The sequence below is a fragment of the Phyllobates terribilis genome, unplaced genomic scaffold (genome assembly GCF_046119375.1).
Source record: "Phyllobates terribilis strain yellow unplaced genomic scaffold, ASM4611937v1 Scaffold_4__5_contigs__length_816908805, whole genome shotgun sequence".
Classification (NCBI taxonomy): domain Eukaryota; kingdom Metazoa; phylum Chordata; class Amphibia; order Anura; family Dendrobatidae; genus Phyllobates; species Phyllobates terribilis.
In genome coordinates this window covers 757,083,471-757,102,302 of record NW_027362764.1, presented here as the reverse complement: position 1 = coordinate 757,102,302, position 18,832 = coordinate 757,083,471, and the positions used below count along the sequence as shown (strand labels likewise).

The 18,832-nt window shown below is 43.1% G+C and overlaps 1 protein-coding gene across 7 annotated transcripts in view; it reads left to right on the top strand.

Annotated features, from left to right (window-relative positions):
• Nucleotides 1-4,908: 4,908 nt before the first annotated feature.
• CYRIB (CYFIP related Rac1 interactor B) overlaps nt 4,909-18,832 on the top strand; it is a 205,751-nt gene continuing 191,827 nt past the window's right edge. For 2 of the 7 annotated variants that reach the window (XM_073679889.1, XM_073679886.1), the window contains exon 1: nt 4,915-5,138. The gene's annotated coding sequence lies outside the window, so the exon portion shown is untranslated. Of the gene's footprint in view, nt 5,196-18,832 lie in introns of all 7 variants that reach the window. The other 5 variants (XM_073679885.1, XM_073679881.1, XM_073679888.1 and 2 more) reach the window with 4 other exon arrangements.

Below are 18,832 nucleotides of genomic sequence, written 5' to 3'. Positions count from 1 at the left end.
GTACACAGTGACCCGAGCAACACCAGTAAGTAAAACCCTGGAACTGCATTTTATGCCTCTGAGTCTCTTTGCTGCACCTTCACAACCACCATCCTCCACGGCTGACCCCCTGAGGCTATACCCCTCCCGTTGGGGGTTATACTACCGCAGCTGCATACACACCACCAGCCTCAGCGGACCATCTTGCAGCGGCGGCCTTTTGACCGCAAATCAACGGGTGGCGTAGTCGACACTAATAACATCTATAAGGACTGCCGCACACTGAGTTTGACACCCTGGGCACGGACCGGGTCACAGCCACTCGGAGACTACAACCCCCATCTGATCCGGCTCCGGGTATCCCTAACAACATGGCCCAGGGGGCGCGTCATAATATCCAGACTATAACCTGTCCTCTCCATACATCTCTGATCTAATCTCCCAATACCTTTTCACATGTAATCTCCAGACTATAATAACCTGTCCTTTCCACACATCTCTGACCTAATCTCCCAATACCTCCCCACATGTAATCTCCAGACTACAATTTGTCCTCTTCATACTTCTCTCTGACTTAATCTGTTGATACCTCTGGACATGTAATTGGAGGTGTTCATGTCCGGCCACTGCTCCGTGCAGACCAGCAAGTCCCTGTACTCTGAATTCTATGGATAAGTGAAAACTTCTAAACATTGGAATAACCATTTAAGCATGGAAAACCCCTTTAAGAACTATTTGAATTTGGTGGGAGCTGTATGTGTAGTAATTGCATCCTATTGGAAATTGCCGGCAACAAGAATTGTGGAAAATGCAAAATTCCACATACCCTATAAAACTAAGTGTTAATTCATAGGAAATCCTATTTTAATGAAACCTTTGCAAATTATTGGAAAAAAGAAGATAAAGCTGCAGTAAAATCCCTGTTTCGTGTTTTACCTGCTTATTTAAGTACCGCCATTAAATGTTCTGACTGGGGGCGATTTACTGTATTTTTGTTGGTATCTAAACATCTCATCACTCCTGCAGACAAGATATCGGGGGGGGGGGGGGGGATATTTGAAGTTCCTGGGGCCGCACCTGTACTTTATTAGGGCGTCTGTATTAGCTTAGGGTCTGTATTAGTTCATTGTGTCTAATCTCAGATCTGTATTAGCTAAGGGGGTCTGGTCTAGGGTCTGTATTAGCTAAGGGGGTCTGGTCTGGAGTTCGGTCTAGGGTCTGTATTAGCTAAGGGGGTCCAGTCTAGGGTCTGTATTAGCTAAGGGGTCCGGTCTAGGGTCTGTATTAGCTAAGGGGGTCTGGTCTGGGGTTCGGTCTAGGGTCTGTATTAGCTAAGGAGGTCTAATCTCGGGCCTATGTTAGTGGTCTGGTTTGGTGTCTGTTTTAGTTTTGGGGGTCTGGTTTGGTTTCTGTATTAGTTTTGGGGTCTGTATTCATTTAGGAGTCTGCATTTTGCACTAGTTTAGGGGTCTAGGAGGGCTATTAATTTAGAGGTCTGATCTGGGGTTTGTATTAGTTTTGGAGGACTGATTTGGGGTCTGATCTGGGGATTGCATTACCGTCCTGCTCGTCATTATTGGCACCCATGAAGTTTAAGTACATAATGTGGAATATCTCCTGAAAAAAAAGTGAATCAAGTGAAACAGTTTTTTCCTATAGAGACTTGTGTTAAATACAAGAGAGCAAATGATAAAGAATAATTTAAAACAAAAACAATGGGAGGGAAAAATAGAAAAACCTAAAGCTTGGTGTGACACTGGTATTGGCACCCTTTACATTAAAGAAGTTGTCCGCTACTTTATATGAACCCCCCAATGCATCCCCCCGGGGCCCAGAAGTGTTTTTGTAAATACCTTGCAGTGCCTTTTCTGCCTCTGAGCGGCGCTGTTGCCGGCTGCTCAGAGGCATCACGTGACGCGCTCCCCACGGTGGATGCTGGATGTGACCCATGGGGTAACCCCGCCCACAGCCCAGCATCTACTGTGGAACACAGAAGTGAGTACCCCCTGCTGCAGCCAGAACTTGACATGACATCAACGGATGTCAGAGCCGGCAGCAGCCGGGGGTCACGTGATGCCTGTGATCGGCCAGTGATAGCGCCGCTCGCAGGCAGAAAACGCACCACAAGGTATTTAGAGAAACACTTATGGGCACTGGAGGAATACATTGGGGGATCATATAAAGTAGTGGACATCCCCTTTAATTTAGTATGGAAAGACATTTTGACTCGCCTGCGGTAAATTACAAAAGAGATTCTCCTGTGAGTAATTGTCGGTGCCCATGTGACATGAATTAGCCAATGAATGATGACTTCAGTGTTTTAAAAAGCCACATGGTAGGCCCTGTTCCTTTGTCACAATAGTGAAGGCAAAGGAGCTGTCTGAGGACATCAGAACTGCTATTATTAGCAAAAACAAGACAAAAGGTATGAGGCCATCTCCGAAGACCTTGGTATCCTAGTTTCAATAGTGCACAAAGTTATTAACAAGTTTGTCAAGCATGGAACTATCAAGAACCTCCCTGGAATTGGGGGAAAGAGGAAAATTGATGAGAGATGTCTTTGAGGGTTGGTGCAGATGGTGGAAAAAAACACAACGTCAAACATAAAAAGATCTGAAGGCCAGCTTGGAACAGTCTGGGGTCATGGTTTCAACAAGTACCATACGCTGCACACTAAACCAAGCAGAGTTTTATGAGCAAAGGCCAAAGAAGAAACCATTGCTGAAGAAAAGACATAAAAAGGAACGACTGATCTTTGCCAAAGAGTACCTTGACGAATCACAATCCATCTGGGAAAATATTCTGTGGACAGATGAAACAAAAATAGAGCTTTAAGGCAATGCAAAGCAACAGTTTGTTTACAGACGGCACAGTGAAGTTTATAAGGAAAAGAACACCTTACCAACAGTTAAGCATGGTGGAGGATCCATAATGCTGTGAGGTTGCTTTGTTGCATCTGGTACTGGAGGCCTTGACCATATCACAGGAATCATGAAATCAGAGAATTATTAAAAGATTTAGAGCAAAATGTCCTACCCAGTGTAAGAAAACTTGGTTTGAGTCGAAAATCATGGGTCCTCCAGCAAGACAATGACCCAAAGCACACATACAAAAGTACACAGGAATGGTTGAAAAAGAAAAAATGGACTGTTTTAAAATGGCCAGCAATGAGTCCTGACCTTGATCCCATTGAAAATATTTGGGGTGAGCTGAAATCTGCCATTCGGAAAAAGAACCCTGCAAACATTCAAGAGCTTGAACAAACTGCAAAGGAAGAGTGGGAGAAAATTCCAGCTGAGAAGTGCAGGAAGCTTATAGATGGCTACAAGAAATGTCTGGAGGCTGTCAGCAATGCAAAGGATGTGCAACCAAGTATTAATTAGAGGTGCCTTTATTGCTGCACGTGCTGTATATTCTGTTTCTTCTTTGAAATTGCAACATGAAAGTTGAAAAACAATGTTTTATTGTTGTATTACTTTGGACCACTAATTAAAAATTCCTGAGGATATAACTTTGGTACTTTTTCATTTATTTCTGAAGATATTGTACAGTATATGAAAAAAATGAAGAGGTGCCAATAATGGTGAGCAGCACTTTAGTTTATGTGATCTAATCTGGAGTCTGTATTAGTTTAGGGATCTGATCTGGGTTATTTATTGGTTTTGGGGTCTGGTTTGGAGTTTGTATTGGTTTCGGGGTCTGGTTTGGAGTCTGTATTGGTTTCAAGGTCTGGTTTGGAGTCTGTATTGATTTCGGGGTCTGGTTTGGAGTCTGTATTGATTTCGGGGTCTGGTTTGGAGTCTGTATTGGTTTTGGGGTCTGGTTTGGAGTCTGTATTGGTTTCGGGGTCAGGTTTGTTCTTTTCTATTGGTTTTGGGGTATGGTTTGGAGTCTGTATTGATTTCGGGGTCTGTATTGGTTTCGTGAGCAGGTTGGAGTCTGTATTGATTTCGGGGTCTGGTTTGGAGTCTGTATTGGTTGCGGGGTCTGGTTTGGAGTTTGTATTGGTTTCGGGGTCTGGTTTGGAGTCTGTATTGATTTCGTGGTCTGGTTTGGAGTCTGTATTGATTTCGGGGTCTGGTTTGGAGTCTGTATTGGTTTTGGGGTCTGGTTTGGAGTCTGCATTGGTTTCGGGGTCTGGTTTGGAGTTTGTATTGATTTCGGGGTCCGGTTTGGAGTCTGTATTGGTTTCGGGGTCTGGTTTGGAGTCTGTATGGGTTTCTGGGTCTGGTTTGGAGTCTGTATTGCTTTTGGGCTCTGGTTTGGAGTCCGTATTGGTTTCAGGGTCCGGTTTGGAGTCTGTATTGATTTTGGGGTCCAGTTTGGAGTCTGTATTGGTTTCAAGGTCTGGTTTGGAGTCTGTATGGGTTTCTGGGTCTGGTTTGGAGTCTGTGTTGATTTCGGGGTCTGGTTTGGAGTCTGTATTGGTTTCGGGGACCGGTTTGGAGTTTGTATTGATTTTGGGGTCTGGTTTGGAGTCTGTATTGGTTTCGGGGTCCGGTTTGGCGTCTGTATTGGTTTCGGGGTCTGGTTTGGAGTCTGTATTTGCTTTAGTTGGTTACTTTTTACCTATAATTGTTTAGGGGTTCGGACTGAGGTCCGGATTTATTCTGTATACTGATTTGTGTATGTATGGAGGGTCATATTCACTACTTGTGATACAAATGCTTCAGGCAGGGGACGTGTCCTATATAAATTGTCATCCTTTGAGCAATGCCCCTGACACCTGTTTTCAGCTTCTCCTCCTTGCCCCCTGGATCACTGGCTATGATTTACAGCTCTGGCCCCTTTGAGATGCCCAATCAGTAAGCCATCCATTCCTGACACTTGGGGCCACATTGGGGAATTGCTATGCATGCCATTGCCTGCTGTCCTCCTGCAGGTGCCCGGCATTAACCCCTGGGTGGCCAGCAGCCCCTGCAGCAGGAGGGTGAGGCTGGGGAAGGTGAGCTTCCTCTTCCTCCATCATGTGTCTCTTCCTTTTATAGAGATATTTCTCAGAAGCTGCTCAGCAGATCTCTCTCTGCCTCTGACGCTCAGATTCACCAACCCGGAAGCTCCTTACCCAGAAATCAGAAGAAGGAGAAGCTGAGAGCAGCTGCAGCCCCCTGAGCCGGCACTGAGGGTCCTGAGGGTCCTGCACTGAGGGGCCAGCCCAGGTACATGACCCCTGCATCCAGCACTGCACTGAGGAGGGGGAGGGGAGCAGCCTGCAGGTAGGATAGATAGATGGGGGCAGAGTATACAGTGTATACAGGGCTATGGCACCTGCTGTGTGAGATGTGTGTGCTGTGTGGATGGCAGGAGGCGTCTCAGGGACAGCAACCTGTCTGCAAATATCTCTGTACACACAGGTAGTAGAAAATATATATATATATATATATATATATATATATATATATCTGTCTTATACACCCCAGAGATAGCTCATCAGAAAGCCAGAATATACAACACATGGATACATACAGTATATATATACACACCTACATACACATATACTGTACGTATATAGACCTGGATACACACGGAATGTATACACACAGTGCATATATACACCTATACACACATACAGTACATATATACACCTAGATACATACAGTACATATATACACACATACAGTACGTATGTACACACCTAGATGTACATATATACAGCTAGATACATATACAGTACATATACACACCTAGATACACACAAACAGTACATATACACACCTAGATATTTAAGGTACAAATATACACATACAGTACTTATGTACACACCTAGATGTACATATACACACCTAGATACACACATACAGTACGTATGTACACACCTAGATACACATATACAGTACGTATGTACACAGCTAGATACACATATACAGTACGTACAACGAATGAAATAAGTATTGAACACGCCACCAATTTCTTAAGTAAATATATTTCTAAAGGTGCTACTGACATGAAGTTCTCATCAGATGTCGATGACCAACCATCCAATCCACACAGGCAAAGAAATCACCATAGATGTCCATAAATTAAGTTATGTGGAATAATGAGAAATGACACAGGGAAAAAGTATTGAGCTCGCTTACTGAAATTTATTTTATACTTCGCACAAAAGCCTTTGTTGGTGATGACTGCTTCAAGATGCCTCCTGAATGGAGAAACTAGTTGCAGGCATTGCTCAGGTGTGATTTTGGCTGATTCTTCCACACAAACGTCCTTGGGCTTCTTCTGTGAACTCTGAGATTTAGTTCCTTCCATACATTTTGTATTGGATTCAGGTCGGGTGATCGGCTCGGCCATTCAAGCAGCTTTATTTTCTTTCTCTGAAACCAATTGAGAGTTTTCTTGCCTGTGTGTTTGGGATCATTGTCTTGCTGAAATGTTACACCCTTGCTTCATCTTCATCATCCTGGTAGATGGTAGCAGATTTTTATCAAGAATGTCTCATTACATTTGTCCATTCATCCTTCAATTATATGAAGTTTGCCAGTGCGGTATGCTAACAGCCCTACACAATGATGTTCCCACCTCCAAACTTCAACGTTGGTGTGGTGTTTTTGGAGTGATATGCAGTGCCTTTTGGACTCCAAACGTGGTGTGTATTATGGCATCCAAAGAGTTCAATTTTGTCTCATTTGACCAGACTATATTCTCCCAGTATTTCACAGCTTGTCTAAATGTAACTTGAACATGATTTTTGTTCAGCAATGGAGTCTTGCGTTGTGAGCGTGCATACAGGCCATGGAGGTTGTGTGGTGAGCGTGCATACAGGCCATGGAGGTTGAGTGCATTACTTATTATTTTCTTTGAAACAATTGTACCTGCTGATTCCAGGTCTTTCTGTAGCTCTCCACAGGTGTCCTTGGCTCTTGGACAACTCTTCTGATAATTCTTTTCACTCCTCAGTCTGAAATTCTGCGGGGAGCACCTGATCGTGGCCTGGTTATGGTGAAATTATGTTATTTCCACTTCCGGATTATGGCCCCAACAGTGCTCACTTGAACCTTCTGTAGTTTAGAAATTCTTCTGTAACCAATCCTATCAGTGTGTTTTGCAACAATAAGGCTGTGACAGTCTTGAGACAGCTCACTGGATTTACTCATCATGAGATGTTTCTTGTGTGGCACAGTAGTAATGAGACACCTTTTTATAGGCCATCAGTTGAACCAGCTGCTATTATTTTTCACTAAGTGGCAGGATTGCTTTCTAATTACTGATAGATTTCAGCTGGTGTCATGACTTTCCAGGGCTTTTTGCATCTCTCTTTGTTCATGTGTTCAATACTTTTTCCCTGTGTCATTTCTCATTATTACACATAACTTAATTTATGGACATCTATGGTTTGATTCCTTTGCCTGTGTGGATTGGATGAGTTGTCACCGACATCTTGTGAGAATTTCAATAGCACCTTTAATAACATATTTACTCTACATACATAGACAGTTACAGTCACAAAGCTATCTACACCCACACAGCTAATTAAACACATAGATACACATACATAAAAATAAACTCAAAGCTGGATGATTATATTCATTCATACACACACACACACACACTTGAACATTTGATTGCAAACATTCATTCATTCATAAACACCTAAAACTGGATGCTTACGTTCATTCATACACATACACTCACACACAAACATTCATTCATACTTATACATATACACATACAGCTGGATGTTTCTAATCATACATGCGCGCAGACACACGCACAAAGCTGAATGCATTCATTCATACACACAATACTTAATTCATCCATACACACACAACTGGATGCATTAATTCATTCATATACACATACATAAATAAAACTGGATGCTTACATTCATTCATACACTCACTCAAGCATTCATTCATACTTATACAGATACACATACAGCTGGATGTTTATATTGATTCATGTGCACAGACACAAACACAAAGCTGAATGCATTCATTCATACACATACATTGAGTTGGATACTTACATTCATTCATACACATACTCACATTGAGTTGGATACTTACATTCATTCATACACAACTGGATGCAACGTGCATTAGTTCATTCATACACACACACATACAGCTGGATTCTTATATTCATTCATGCATTCGTTCATTCATACATACATACGTAAAGCTCGATGCATACATTGAGTCCTTCGTAGAAGCGCACACAAATCTGCACTCTTATATTCATTCTTACAAACCACCTAGATGCATATATTGGTTTGCATATATACTGGTAGATGCACAGCTAGATACATACACTCACCTAAAAAATACATATATGCATTTACATGCAGCTAGATACAGACATAATATATAATAGCAGCTGGATGAATCCATGCATACGCATAAAAGCCTTCCTATACATACTGCTGAACATACACATACACACCATACACGCAGACAGCTATTACAATGATGTTGATGTAAACAATTAGTATTTTCTATCATCTCCTTTGTGTTTCGCTCCTTCTCTTCACCCCTCTGGCGTCTGGTTCTTGTCTCCTCTCGCTCAGTTGACGACCATGGAAACTGTAAAATAGTAAGAGGATTTTGGGATGTATCTGCGACATGTACTGCGGGGGGACATGTGTATTGTATGTGTCAGCCGATGGATACAATGTAACACTAACAATCCTGTGATATGAGATGTTTGTAGCCTGTGATACATTGTTGCAATTATTATTTATTATTTCCTTTCTTTGTTACGTTATTTTCTTGTTATGACTTTTGCTATGTTTGTATCAGGTCACATTAAATCACAAATTTCCTCAACAATTGCCCCAATTTTTTCAATACTTAGCAAAGTGATAATGCGGCTTTTTTTTTATTAATTGGCACCATCATACGAACATGTCTTCATCATCATACATGGTAAAGGGACGCTGGTGCGGCGAATGGCGCCTATAGTATCAGTACATATGCCCCAGGCTGTATATGAATGACGGTACTGCCAGCCTGTGATACAATGTAGCAGTTTATTATTATTATGGTGGTCTCTGATGAGTATGTATAGGGGCACACATGATATCTCGTTGACCTCTGTGACATTGAACATGATGATTGTTTCCTGTTTGGATGCGGCACCGTAGCTGGAATTGGCAAATAATAATCACTGAATTGTCCTTTGTCATTATCATCAGTTGCTAAGTGTCCTAATTATTAACTGTTTAGACTCCAATGCTGTACTAATGTGTCGCTTGCATTGTGTTGTGTCTGTTGTATCTTCTGCCGGAGCCAGGGATAAATTGTATAATAGATATGTGATATGTGCATTAAATGTCTGTTAGAAATAACCCTTTAATGTCTATCCCTATATAGTGTAGACTTATTAGTGATATATTTATTGGTTGGAAGCTATCACTTGACAATAGGTTGTCTACAGACACTGTTTTTTGGGATGACTGATGACTGTGCGATGTAGATGTATCGTTCTAACTGGGCTCTATAATTTGGACATCACCTTGCTTACATAGATCTCCAGTTATTCCCTTGCTTACGAGACCAAAGCGGCAGGGATCCAAAACTGACAAGAGAAACATCCTCCCCTTTCGTGGTAAGGTCACTGCTGGGCTTCCCAGAATTTGGATTCCAACCCATGGCATTTTTAGACTATCCAGTCCCTTCAAACAACAGGAGGAGTCACTCTTTAGAAATCCATTTTCTTCTGCTCTCAGTGATCCCTTGCTTGCGAAACCTAAGCGGCAGGTATCCAAAACTGACCAGAGAATCATTCTCTCCTTTCCTAGTCAGGTCCTTGCTGGAGTTACCAGATTTTGGATCCTAACCCATGTTATTTTCAGACTACCCATTTTCTTCAAACAACAGGAGGAGTCACTCTTTAGAAATCCATTTTCTTCTGCTTTCAGTGATACCTTGCTTGCGAAACCTAAGCGGCAGGTATCCAAAACTGACCAGAGAATCATTCTCTCCTTTCCTAGTCGGGTCCTTGCTGGAGTTCCCAGAATTTGGATCCTAACCCATGTTATTTTCAGACTACCCAGTCCCTTCGAACAACAGGAGGAGTCACTCTTTAGAAATCCATTTTCTTCTGCTTTCAGTGATACCTTGCTTGTGAAACCTAAGCGGCAGGTATTCAAAACTGACCAGAGAATCATTCTCTCCTTTCCTAGTCAGGTCCTTGCTGGAGTTCCCAGAATTTGGATCCTAACCCATGTTATTTTCAGACTACCCATTTTCTTCGAACAACAGGAGGAGTCACTCTTTAGAAATCCATTTTCTTCTGCTTTCAGTGATACCTTGCTTGCGAAACCTAAGCGGCAGGTATCCAAAACTGACCAGAGAATCATTCTCTCCTTTCCTAGTCAGGTCCTTGCTGGAGTTCCCAGATTTTGGATCCTAACCCATGTTATTTTCAAACTACCCAGTCCCTTCGAACAACAGGACGAGTCACTCTTTAGAAATCCATTTTCTTCTGCTTTCAGTGATACCTTGCTTGCGAAACCTAAGCGGCAGAGATCCCAAACTGACCAGAGAAACATCTCTACCCTTTCCTAGTCAGGTCCCTTCTGGAGTTTCCAGATTTTGATTCCTATCCCATGGTATTTTCCAACAATCCAGTCCCTTCGTACAACAGGAGGAGTCACTCTTTAGAAATACCATTTTCTTTTGCTCTGATACCATCATTTCTTTAAACACTGAGGGAATGCATCTTTGATATGGAGATATTTGCAGCAAAAGGAGTAGCTTAAGGCTTCGGGCCACGGTGCCAAATCTTTTCTTTGGTCTGTGTATGAGTTATGTACAGTATATATTTCATTAGCAAGAGGAAAAATACACTTATTTTATTATGCATTTTTATAATATGCCATCACACTTAGCGCTATGGTTTTATGATATCATGGGGCCCCTCAGATATTGGGGGCCCACAAACAAGTGCAACCTTTGCACCTTTTATATCTACAGCACTGTTTGTATCTCACAGTATATGGGATTTCTTGTGCTGCCGGTGGACAACAACGGCAGCTGGGACCCTGCTGAAGGCCCCCATCACTACCATCTTGGTACTCCTGTGAAGCCACAGACTTGGCTTCTTAGGAGATACTAAAATTTTTCGATTACTGCACATTTGCCCAAAAATGCAATAAAAAATTATCAAAATAATGCCTGACCCCAGAATGGTAACATTTAAAACTACAGCTCGGCACACAAAAAAAAACAAGCCCTCACAGAGCTCCATCAACGGTAAAAAAAAAAAAAAAAAAGTTATGGAATTTTTTTTACAAAGTTAAACATTTTTTTTAAGCCATAATGAAAATAGAAAAAAAAAAAGTAAAAAATAATTGTACTATTCTTTGTGTCGTCACTTTTTCTGCACAATCAACACGGTAAAAAAAAAAGCAGAAAACTAATTTTTTTTCCCATTTGGATTCTTTTTCCGTCTTCCAATATAGTATTTGGTAAATGGTGTCATTCAAAACTCGTTCCTCCAAAAAATTAAAAAGACCTCATATGGAAAAATAAAAAATTAAAAGGGTATTCCCATCTCCAAGACCCTATCCCAATATGTAGTAGGTGTAATAATGATGATATTAGAAAATACCATAAACTAGAGATGTGGTATAGTTCTTCTGATTAGCTATGTCACTTACCCCATGTGCAGGACATTGCAGTAGCTTAGGCATCCATGGTTACAACCAGTAACAGCTGTCACTATATGAGTGGCTTTAACCATGGATTCCTAAGCTACTGCAATGCCCTGCACATGGGGTAAGTGATATAGAGAATCAGAAGAACTATACTACATTTCAAATTGGAGGTATTTTCTAATATTATTATTATTATTACTACACCTACTACATATTGGGAGATGGGAATACTCCTTTAAGGCTCCTGGAAAAAGAGATAAAAACAAAAATGATGAAAATTGAATGTAGAGGTTACCCGCAATGTTCATGATAGGAAAAAGAGGTTATGAGGATTAATACCTGGTGGCCTAGAGGTTAACTCCCCGCTCCAGTCTGTAGGACTGCAGTGGACTGAAACGCGTGATGTTTTGGCATTATTGGCTGTAGAGGAGGATTTTCTGGCTTCCTTTAGTTTTATATATTGAATACTCTCCAGTATATGAGTATATACAATATTCCTCCCATATATATAGGAACAGAATAATTTTTGGATTCTGTTAGAAGAAGCAGGAGAAGATCCTGGCAGAACGTAGCAGGTGGCACCGTGACCCCCGGCTGAGGTTTGATGCCACCCCCCAGTGTTGCCGCACAGCAGAGACGCCTTATGTAACACAGAGATCTCTGCACCTCCCTGTTCAGAGATGAATTAGCATGTCCGCCTCCATAGTTCACATGTCTACACTACCTGCATCCTGGTTAGTAAACGTATCATACATTCTATTAGTTGATGGAGTTCTTAGAGGGGGCGTCCTCTGCTCAGGAGCCTCGTGTCTTCCCCAGAGTGGAGAACGGCTAGAAAGTCTCTCTCTCGGGGGGGACCTGTCTTGTCCTGCCTTATACCCACAACCCATTAATGTGAATGGACACTGTGTAATGCCTATTTTCCCCTGTGGTGGCGCTGCAGGGATCATGAACAATTATTGATATTTTTACCCAAAAATAACAACTGATCTCTGATGGTTCTGGGTAATCTGCCTATTGTTACCGTAACGCTGTAATGTGGGCAAATTCCAAAGAGGCCGGCTCATTTATCACTGTATACGGCAAACGCAGAACAATGGTGGGACTGCAGGAGCTGAGAGGGATAGAATTCAGCTGCTCGGTGGGGGCTTCCAGACTCTTAAAATTGACAACTTATCCCTAAATGAAGCCATAAATGTTAGATTGATGGGAATTCTCAGCACTCCTGTGATAGGCTGTGAGCACTGCAGCCTATTCATGTTTACATCGCTTGTAGGCTGGTTTCAGTTCCAAAGCATGCCGAATAGTGAGTGCAGCTCTGGAGTATAAAAATGTATGTACACAGTGACTGCACCAGCAGAATAGTGAGTGCTGCTCTGGAGTATAATACAGGATGTAACTCAGGATTAGTACAGGATCAGTAATGTAATGTATGTACACAGTGACTGCACCAGCAGAATAGTGAGTGCAGCTCTGGAGTGTAATGAAGGAGCAGTATAGTACAGGATAAGTAATGTATTTCTAAGTAAGTTTTTATGTGGCCTAATCCTATATAAACTGTACAATATGGAGTTATAAGAGAAATCTATGCGGAGAACCTATTCCCGTGTGTCATTACAGTAGTATAGGTCACGTTATTTCCCATATGCGCTGCAGGAGGTAAAGGGTTACTGCGGCGCTCTTCCTCAGCAGCTGAGGTGTGTGCTTATATAGAAACTTCCTCGGTACATTGTGAGATGTGACACTACAGCCGCGCTCACACTGGTCTGTGATGGGCAGGATGTGTTGTGTAAGGCTGCCCAGAATGACTGGTCCGTTCCTGGCTGTGCACCATACACCAGAGATTACACACTGCGGGGTCTTGTAATACCTCCGGTGTGCTGTGTCAGTGGGAGGTCATTGCACATGCTGGACATAGATTAGGAAATGTGCTGACATTGGGGGGCATGGAACGTGCCTACCGAATATACAATATTCTCAGGATAGGTGAAAACTTGCTGATCGTTGGGGGTCCAACCACTGAGACCCCAACCGATCGTAAGAAGGGGGTTCTGATTTGGCTTGTCGAAATAAAGTGGTTTCTGCGTGTGCACGCCACCGCTCCATTCATTGTCTCTGGGACTACTCAGAGTCGCTGCAATATTTAATTTGTGTCACAAAAAGTATGTAAAAGGAGATAAAAATATAATAGAAGAAATAAACAATGGGAAAAAAAATAAGCAATGCTGACCTCTTCTACCCCCACCTGATTCGGTGTTGACGCTATAGATTGTTTACACGCATTCATCATGTGACCGCTGCTGCCAATCAGTGGCCGCAGAGGTTAGGCGCCATACTACATTGTTGCACAGCGACACCCCCGCTGATCAGCTGTTTGCGGCTCTCACTTTGCGGCAGACACAGGACACACATCTCGGGTTAACTTCCTGCTGGTTTATTTAGATGGCATAAGCTCCAGCAGGGTTCCACAAAAATAAACAGGCTCTCTCCGGGGTAACGGAAAAACAAAAGATAAAGTATAACAGAGTCCATTAGCAAGCGAGGCTTCGCCCGCTCTGGGTAGCACAGTGAAGTTTCACGAAACACCGGTCCTTCGGTGTTGCTCTCTGGCTTCACCAAACACTGCCTGGAGACTTCACTCTCCAGACCACACACTCCTGAAAAAACAGTGACTGAGCATTTATAGTTGCTCCGCCACACCCTGAGTGGAGGTAGTGTGAATGGCTTCCCACCATCTTTGCCATTCACACCCTTTAAGTGAGTTAGCCCCCAGCATATAACATGCTGGCAGAGAGTTTGTAGGTTTCAGTTCACACAGGCTAGCAGCCGGAGTGACAAATACCTCACCTCGTATATATCACACCAGTGACTCTGACACCATATATATATTTATAGTGCACAGCTTATTTGTGCTCATATTTCTCCCAATATATGGGATGATCAGTTGTCATTGATAGTTTGGTTGCTTCTAGTTTCTAGTTTTGTCCTTGCCCAGCCTTCTTCCTGACTTCCTGCTGAGCTTCTGTACACAGGAGCCAATCTAAATAGGAAGAGCTCCAGTGTAAAATCAGGAGGAAGGGAATGAGGAGTTGTTTTTTTTCTACTCTCCTTCAGACTTCGATAGACAATTGAGTAAGAATAAAGGAGCAAAGCTAACAAAGAGGAAGGTAAAAAAAAAAAGAGAACCAAGCCAACAAAGAAACAAGCCATACCCAACAGAACCTGTTTTTGTAGGCAAGAACAATAATGTCCTATTTTTCCTGATCATGAATATTGCTTTTTAAGATCAGGTGGAATATTCTTGTTTTCGGGGGTCACCCAAGCCCTGTCCGTTTACCTATTAGGACATATGTACATAATTTAGGATGTCCAACACTCCTTTCAGCAAAGAGAGACGCTCTGTATGAGTGGCAGACTTTCAGCCGTCCACACAGTAAATGGGCGTAAAACTACATTTCCACCTGTCACCACCACTTCAACATAGTAGGGTTCACAGGACATTCTTTCTGCCATAGAATAGACTTCCTTAGCTTGCTACACAGACTTGATTTACATCCCATACACTTAAACATGTTTTACTAAAATTGCAAGTTATGTCCTACCTATATGATGGAGATTAAGTTGCTGATCGTTGAAGATACTGCTATGATCCCGAGAACGGTGCTGTACAGAGAATGGGGGGAGCTTCTGCTCCATTCATTGTTTATGGAAGGCCCGGAGAAAGCCAAGTACAATTCTCCCCTCTTTCTGGTAGTCATATTGATATTGAATGGAAAGGAAGCTGATCATGTGCACATCTGCACCATTCAGTGTTTTTGACCATGTGCACATCCGCTCCATTCAGGGTTTGTGAGCATGTGCACATCTGCTGCATTCAGGGTTTGTGCACATCCGCTCCATTCAGGGTTTGTGAGCATGTGCACATCTGCTCCATTCAGGGTTTGTGAGCATGTGCACATCCTCTCCATTCAGGGTTTGTGAGCATGTGCATATCCGCACCATTCAGTGTTTTTGAGCATGTGCACATCTGCTCCATTCGGGGTTTGGTTTGTGAGCATGTGCACATCCGCTCCATTCAGTGTTTGTGCACATCCGCCCCATTCAGAGTTTGTGAGCATGTCCACATCCGCTCCATTCAGGGTTTGTGAGCATGTGCACATCCGCTCCATTCAGGGTTTGTGAGCATGTGCATATCCGCACCATTCAGGGTTTGTGAGCATGTGCACATCCGCTCCATTCACTGTTTGTGAGCATGTGCACATCCGCTCCATTCAGAGTTTATGAGCATGTGCACATCCGCACCAATCGGTGTTTTTGAGCATGTGCACATCCGCTCCATTCAGGGTTTGGTTTGTGAGCATGTGCACATCCGCACCATTCAGGGTTTGTGCACATCCGCCCCATTCAGGGTTTGTGAGCATGTGCACATCCGCTCCATTCACTGTTTGTGAGCATGTGCACATCTGCTCCATTCAGGGTTTATGAGCATGTGCACATCCGCTCCATTCAGGGTTTGTGAGAATGTGCACATCCGCTCCATTCAGGGTTTGTGCACATCCGCCCCATTCAGGGTTTGTGAGCACGTGCATCCGCTCCATTCAGGGTTTGTGAGCATGTGCACATCCGCTCCATTCATTGTTTGTGAGCATGTGCATATCCGCACCATTCAGTGTTTTTGAGCATGTGCACATCTGCTCCATTTAGGGTTTGTGAGCAAGTGCACATCCGCTCCATTCAGGGTTTGTGCACATCTGCCCCATTCAGGGTTTGTGAGCATGTGCACATCTGCTCCATTCAGGGTTTGTGAGCATGTGCACATCCGCTCCATTCAACGTTTGTGCACATCCGCTCCATTCAGGGTTTGTGCACATCCGCCCCATTCAGGGTTTGTGAGCATGTGCAGTGTTTTTGAGCATGTGCACATCCGCTCCATTCGGGGTTTGTGAGCATGTGCACATCCGCTCCATTCAGGGTTTGTGAGCATGTGCACATCCGCTCCATTCAGGGTTTATGAGCATGTGCACATCCGCACCATTCAGTGTTTTTGAGCATGTGCACATCCGCTCCATTCAGGGTTTGTGAGCATGTGCACATCCGCTCCATTCAGGGTTTGTGCACATCCACCCCATTCAGGGTTTGTGAGCATGTGCATCCGCTCCATTCAGAGTTTGTGAGCATGTGCACATCCGCTCCATTCAGTGTTTATGAGCATGTGCATATCCGCACCATTCAGTGTTTTTGAGCATGTACACATCCGCTCCATTCAGGGTTTGTAAGCATGTGCACATCCGCCCAATTCAGGGTTTGTGAGCATGTGCATCTGCTCCATTCAGGGTTTGTGAGCATGTACACATCCGCTCCATTCACTGTTTGTGAGCATGTGCACATTTGCTCCATTCAGGGTTTATGAGCATGTGCACATCCGCACCATTCAGTGTTTTTGAGCATGTGCACATCCGCTCCATTCAGGGTATGTGAGCATGTGCATATCCGCTCCATTCAGGGTTTGTGAGCACGTGCATCCGCTCCATTCAGGGTTTGTGAGCATGTGCACATCCGCTCCATTCAGGGTTTGTGAGCATGTGCACATCCGCTCCATTGAGGGTTTTTGAGCATGTGCACATCCGCTCCATTCAGGGTTTGTGAGCATGTGCACATCTGCTCCATTCAGGGTTTGTGCACATCCGCTCCATTCAGGGTTTGTGAGCATGTGCACATCTGCTCCATTCAGGGTTTGTGCACATCCGCTCCATTCAGGGTTTGTGAGCATGTGCATATCCGCTCCATTCAGGGTTTTGGGGCCCCATTCTCAGTGTCACTGGAGTTTCCAGAGATCAAACCCCCAACAATCAGCAAATAATCGCTATCTTATGGATGCAAGACAACTTGCGATCTTGTGCAAACCACTTTTTAAAAGGGTTGCCCGGGACTTTAACATTTATAGCCTACCCTTATGATAGGTCATCAATATATGATTGGTGGGAGTACGACACCAGTGGGGGGTGCTGTTCCTGGTGTCTTCGGCGTCTCGAACTGCTCAGTTACGGAGCTGAACAGCTTTGTCTACTGTATAGTGGTTGTGGCCGGGTATTACACATCCGCCACCTATTCAAATCAATAGGGAGTGGATGTGCAGTACCCGGCCACGGCCACGGCCACTACACAGTCGACAGAGTTGTTCTGGCCGCGGCCGACACCATGAATAACTGATCGGTGGGGATGCCGGATGGGGGTGCCAGGGGTTGCACCACCACCGATCAGGCATTGAGGACCTCTCCTAAAATTGGGCCATTAATGTTAAAGTCCCAGACAACCCCTTTAAGTTCCACTTTCAGGAAGTCTTGCAGTCTCGTATTATCCTGCTGGCAGTCTCAGGATGAAAACATACCGGACAGAGGAGGAGAGGTGTAGAAACAAAGGTTGTCTATGATTTATATGTCACTTTTAAGCCACCAGTGAGGCGGATTACAGAAGGAATGAGGAAACAGACCTGCTCACCGCGGCATAGCGTGCCATGACTAGCCACCATTTATGGCACCTTAAAGGGAACCGATCATCAGAAAATGAACTATTATTATTACATTTATTTTTTTTAATTATTTGACAATGTTTTCGCTTTTTTTTTTTTTTACATATCACAATCTGTGTTAAAAATAAAAACTGAAAATTTTACAATTTTCACAATGGCATCTATGTCTTTTTCAAACGCTAACTTCCTGCTTAAGGAAACAACATATGTACATTAGCCACAATGGTCAAGCCCCGACACTATCTTTTGTAGCAAAGTGTCTAATGAGTTTGTACAGAGATGATTGTGAAGGGAGGAGGAGCAGGTGAGCTGTGCCATTACCTATTTTGATTGGTGAATAATGTTTTACCTGTTGTGTATAGAGGTGTTATCAGTCATGATAATCCAGCCTTTTATGATACCGAAACTTCTGAAAACTCTCCCTGAAAGGACAGGAAGTATGGGCGCAAAACAGCCCTAGTGGCTAGAGCGAAAATTGCAAGATTACTCTTTTATTTATTTATTTTTTTAAATAAAGAGTGATATGAACAAAAAATTGCCATTTTTTTTAAATTTCACATTAACACAAAAACCTGATTAACAATAGATCATTATCTGGTGATAGCTTCCCTTATGGATAAATGGTTCCACTGATTTTTTTTCTTCAGTTTTTCTTTGCTTCTGTCTCCTATTTTTTTTTCTCTTGTTGTGAATTACTTTATTTCATATTTGAACATATTTCAGTG